This window comes from Mustela nivalis (genome assembly GCF_964662115.1).
Source record: "Mustela nivalis genome assembly, chromosome: 2".
NCBI classification, from domain to species: Eukaryota; Metazoa; Chordata; class Mammalia; order Carnivora; family Mustelidae; genus Mustela; species Mustela nivalis.
Window position 1 is genome coordinate 66,228,585 of NC_139021.1, and position 6,000 is coordinate 66,234,584.

The window sequence follows — 6,000 nt, forward strand, 5'->3', positions numbered from 1 at the left end:
GGTACTTTTAAAATTCTACTGTAGCCTCCAGTTCTTTTGGCCACACTGACTCAGGCCTTTACTTCCCTTCCCATCATCAGCTGCAAAATATTTGAAGAGCATATATCTGAATACCTTTCAACTCTGTAAAGTCTTTATTTGCCCTATTTGCTGATGTTCAGTCTTCACAAATACACTGAAAAAGGAAAAGTCAACCCCAACTTGCTTATTCCTGCTAGATTCAGAATTGAATCTTTTTCTTTCTAATATAGTATAAAACTCTCATTAGCACACAAAGCTATTATTGAAATATTGAATGATAATCCCCTCTTAAGACATCAGAAAAAGAAGCCAATTCAAAGTGAATTCAGTATCAAAATATCCTGAAATTGAACCAAAATCTCATTCTAAACCCAGACTATATAACTAATGATGTTGAAAGCCTGTTGATGGTCTGTGGTTTGATTTTTTTGTTCCTTCACCATTACTATTTTTATTCTGTGATAGATTTTTCTATACTCCCACACAGATCAATTTCCAGTGTCATTTCTAATCAACCAAACTCAAGTTAGGAAACCTTATAATAAGGTCTTTATTCTTGGGATTTCACAATATGACCTAAGACAGAAAACTGGGTAACAGAAAGTTAACTCTTAGTCGTGCAACCTGACTGGGCATTAAAGCATTTAGACTTTCTTGAATATTTGCATTGAGCATGAGTTAGTTATAGAAATAATTAATTAGTAAAAAAAAAAAAAAAGTCAGCAATACAGAGTTAATTATGCTACTTTATATAGACAAATTAGAGCCAGAGGTGGTATCAACCAACTTTCTCAACATCTCAATAACACAATAAGAGATGCAATCACTTCCGTACAATGTTATCCTCAGCTCATAAAAATAAGTTATCTCTCAGCATTTTTTTCCCCTCCATTCTTTCTGGAGATGGTTGAATGTACAAAAGATTAAGAAAATGTAACAGAAATCAATAATTATTCATTTAAGACAATTTAGGGAAAAGTGTACATCCTTCCTCATACCATACAAAATTGATTATCAATAACTGAAAGATTTAAAAACAAAATGAAATTATAAAGACATTGTAAGAAAATCAATATTCTTGCATTGAGAAATGTCTAAGTAGAAAGTTGAAATTATGAAAAAAAAAACCCATGGGTCAAGGGAAAAAAAAGTAAAAACAGAAGAAATGGATAGCCTGAAAAAAATATGAATAAGGCAGGGATGGCTGGAATATAAAAGTTGTAAAGCAAAAATCTTAATCCAGTAGTTTATAATCTGTCCAATTCACATAGTGAAGGGATGGAATAGCCAAAGGACTAGAAGTCAAGCCAATGGTTGACTGGGTCCACCAGCCCTTAGACCTAATTTTTCTCTCTCCTGTGGCAAGTATGTCCCTCTGAAAATTACTAGATTTGGCTATTGTACCCTAGGAATATTAACACCAATAATGGCCTTTACCTGTCATAATTATGTGCTCCCCTTGCAAGCTTCTAATTAGAATATGACTATAAATATCTACTTACAGGGAAAGACTGTGTTGTTATGGTGACCCAGGTTTTCTGGCATATTTAGTAACCAAAAATTATTCATTTATTTATATATTCATTTAATAAGCCCAGAACATATCATACGCCCTGGGCACATCCCGAAGATTATTAATTTAAATAAACATAAAAGAATTCCTACACCAAAGGAATAGGGATCTTGCTTTTTGCTTAGTTGTTGTTTTTTTTTCTTTTTTTTTTTTTTTTTAAGATTTATTTATTTAGTTTGGAAAGAGAGAGTGTGCTCTAGAGAGGTAGAGGGGAAGGGCAGAAAAAGGCACTTGCTGAGTATGGAGGCTGATGTGGGGATGGATCCCAGGACCATGAGATCATGATGTGAGCCAAAATCAAGAGTCAACCACTTAACTGACTGAGCCAACCAGGTGCCCCATGCTTGCTTTTTAAATAATTCACTACATCCTTCAAATTGTTTCAACATGCATAAACATATATAAATTACATATTTGTGACCTTCTATGTGAATAAATCTACTTTACATATTGTAAAAATATTTTTAAGAAAATCAAATTCCAGGATGACCTGATGTGCCTTCCATCTTCTTCCTATGAGTAATCCATCTGTATGTCTTCTTTGGAGAAATGTCTGCTCATGGCTTCTGTCCATTTTTAATCCATTTAATTAGATTATTAGGTTTTGTTTTGTTTCGGGGGTTTTGGGATTGAGTTGTATAAGATTTTTATGTATTTTGGGTACTAATCTTTTATCACTTGCAATTATCTTTTCCCATTCAGTAGATTGCCTCTGTTTTGTTAATTCTTATTTTGCTATGCAGAAACTTTTTATTTTGATATAGTGCCAATAGTATATTTTTGCTTTGTTTCTATTGCCTCAGGAGACTTACGTAGGAAAATGTTGCTATGGACAATGTCAGGGAAATTAGTGACTGTGCTCTCTTCAAGGATTTTTATGGTTTCAGTTCTCATATTTAAGTCTTCACTCCATTTTGAGATTATTTATTTATTTATTTTTAGTTTTTTTTTTTTTTTTTATGATGTGGGAAAATAATCCAGTTCCATTCTTTTGCAACTAGCTGTCCCATTTTTTAAACACCATTTATAGAAGAGGCTATCTTTTCTCCATTGTGTATTCTTGTCTCCTTTACCAAAGTTTAATTGACCACATAATCATGGGTTTATTTCTGGGGCATCTGTTCTGTTCTATAGATCTGTGTGTCTATTTTTGTGCCAGTACTATATTGTTTTGATAACTACATCTTTGTATTGTATCTTGATATCTAGAATTATGATACCTTCAGTTTTGTACTTCTCTTTCAAGACATCTCTGGCTTTTCAGGGTCTTTTGTGATTCCATACAAATTTTAAGATGATTTGTTCTAGTTCTGTGAAAAATACTATTGGTATTTTGATAATGATTGCATTAAATGTGTAGATTGCTTTAGGTAGTATGGACATTTTAACAAAATTTGTCTTGCAATCCATGAGCATGGAATATCTTTCCATTGATTGTGTCATCTTTAATTTCTTTCAGTGATATTTCATAGTTTTCAGAGTACAGGACATTCATCTCTTGGGGAAGTTTATTTGTTAGTATTTTATTATTCTTGGTATAACTGTAAATGGAATTGTTTTCTTAATTTCTTTTTCTGCTACTTGATTATAAGTGAATAGAAAGGCAACAGATTTCTGTACATTGATTTTGTATCCTACAACCTTAATGAATCCATTTATTGGTTGTAGTAGCTTTTCGGTGGCCTCTAGGGTTTTCAGTATATTATTATGTCATCTGCAAATGATGAAAGCTTTACTTCTCTCTTACCAATTTGGATGACTTTTATTTCTTTTTGTTGTGTGTTTGCTATGGCTAGGATTTCCAGTACCATGTTGAATAAAAGTGCTCAGAGTGAATATCTTTTTCTTATTCTTGACCTTAAGGGAAAAGTTTTCATTTTTCTCACCACTGAGTATGACATTAGTTGTGGTTTTTCATATAAAGCTTTTATTATGTTGAGGGATGTTCCCTCTAAACCTACTTTGTTGAGGGTTTTTATCATGAATTAGTGTAGTACTGGGTCAAAAGCACGTTTATCATTTGTCAAAATGACTATATGGCACTTACCCTTCTCTTATTGATGTGATGTATCATGTTGATTGATTTGCAAATATTGGACAACCTTTTTTTTTTCCCAAGATTTTATTTATTTATTTGACAGAGAGAGAGAGACAGTGAGAGCAGGAACTCAAGCAGGGGGACTGGGAGAGGAAGAAGCAAGCTTCCCCCAGGAAGCCTGGTGTGGGGCTCAAGCCAATGAAACAATTTGATTGTTCCCGGGCCCTGGGATAATGACCTGAGCCGAGGGCAAATACTTAACAAATGAGCCACCCAGGCACCCCTTATATTGGGCAACTCTTGCATCCCAGGAATAAGTCTGACATGATCATAGTGAATGATTTTTTTTTTAACGAGTTGTTGCATTTGGTTTGCTAGTGTTTTGTTGAGGATTTTTGCATCTATGTTCATCAGAGATATTGGCCTGTAATTCTTTTCTTTTGTAGTGTCTTCACCTGGTTTTTGTAATACTGACCTCATAGAATGAATTTGGAGACTTTCCATCCTTTTTTTTTTTTTTTTTGATAATAGTTTAAAAATAATAGGTATTAACTTTTCTTTAAGTGTTTGGTAAAATTCACCTATGATGTCATCTGGTCCTAGACTTTTGTTTGGGGGAGGTCTTTTTTTAAATTTTTATTTTCCTAATTACTGATTCAATTTCATTGTTCATAATCAGTCTGTTAAATTTTTTAATTTCTTCTTGATTCAGTTATGGGAGATCATATTTTCCTAAGAATTTATCCATTTCTTCTAGTTTGTCCAATTTGTTGGCATATAATTTTTCATAATATTGTCATGCCTTTGTTTTTCTGTGGTGTTGATTGTTATTTCTCCTCTTTCATTTCTGATTTTGAGTCCTATTTCTCTCTCTATCTCTCTTTCTCTCATTCCAATGGGTTTGACTAGTAGTTTATCAGTTTTTTTTTTTTATGTTCTCCAAGAACGAGCTACTAATTTCATTTATCTCTTCCAATGTTTTGTTTGTTCATTTTTAAATTCAATTTCATTTATCTCTGCTTCAATCTTTTTTTCATTCTCTGCTTTCAATCTCTTTTTATATCCTTCCTTCTGTTGGTTTTGGGCCCCCCACCCCAGCTCCTTTAGGTTTTAGATTAGGTTAATTATTTGAAATTTTTTTCACTTTTTGAGGTAGGTCCCTAAACTTGCTTTAAAATTCCTTTTTAGAATAGCTTTTTCTGCTCTAAAAGATTCCAGGCTATTGTGTTTCATTTTCATTCATGTTCATGTATTTTTAATCTTTCTCATTGATTTCTTGGTTGGCCTTTTATTGTTTAGTTGCATGTTATTTAACCTAGTTGTTTGTATGTGCTTTCCAGAGTTTTTCTTATAGTTGATTTCTAGGTTCATAGCTTTGTGGTCAGAAAAGATGCATGGTATGATATCAGTCCTTTTTAATTTGTGGAGACTTGTTTTATGGTCTAATACATTATCTATTCTGGAGCATATTCAATGTGTACTTGAAAAGAATGTATATTCTGCTATTTTAGGATGGCATATTCTGAATATACCAATTAGATACATCTGGTCAAATGTGTGATTCAATGCCATTGTTTTCTCATTGATTTTCTATTTGAATAATTTACCCATTGATGTAAGTAGGATGTTAAAGTCCCATATTATTTTTTATTATTTTTTTACTTCCTTTTTGTTTGTTATTAGTTGCTTTATGTATTTGAAGGCTCCATTGGAAGGTGCATAAATATTTATAATTGTTATATCTTCTTGTTGAATTGTTTCCTTTATGGTTATATAGTATTCTTCTTTGTAACTTGTTATAGTCTTTGTTTTCAAAGACAATTTTGTCTGGAAGAATTCTGTAGATGATGGAAAAGTAGGGGAACTGTGTTTCATCTGGTCTCTTGAATTTACCTAGATATCTAAAAGATCATTCAGAATATCTGTAAATTCAACCTGAGATCTAAGGAAAGAATTGCTACAATTCTACAAATAGAAAAGAGACCACTTTTTGCAAAGGAAGAAGGTGCAGAGACATGAATTTTGGGGAATATATAAACCACAGTGGGGAGGGAGCCTCTGTGAGCAGGCCACTGGAAAGTTATATAGCAGCAGTACACAAAATCGGAAGTTTTAGAAGTCTGCTTCCATCAGGGACATCGCTAGCTGAAATATGCTCAGGCGGTGAAGCAGGCGAGATTCTTAAGCAGTGTGGTCTCAGGATCCACAGGGTCACAGAAAGAAGGGGGATGCCTGAGTGCAGCAGAGTACCCAAGTGTTGGAGCAGAGAAGCCAGCTATAGTTAGCGAGCTCCAGAGTGGCTTCTCAGCTATGTGTTGCAATAAACCCTGAACCCCAACACAATCAGGAGACCACTCTCCAAGAAGGG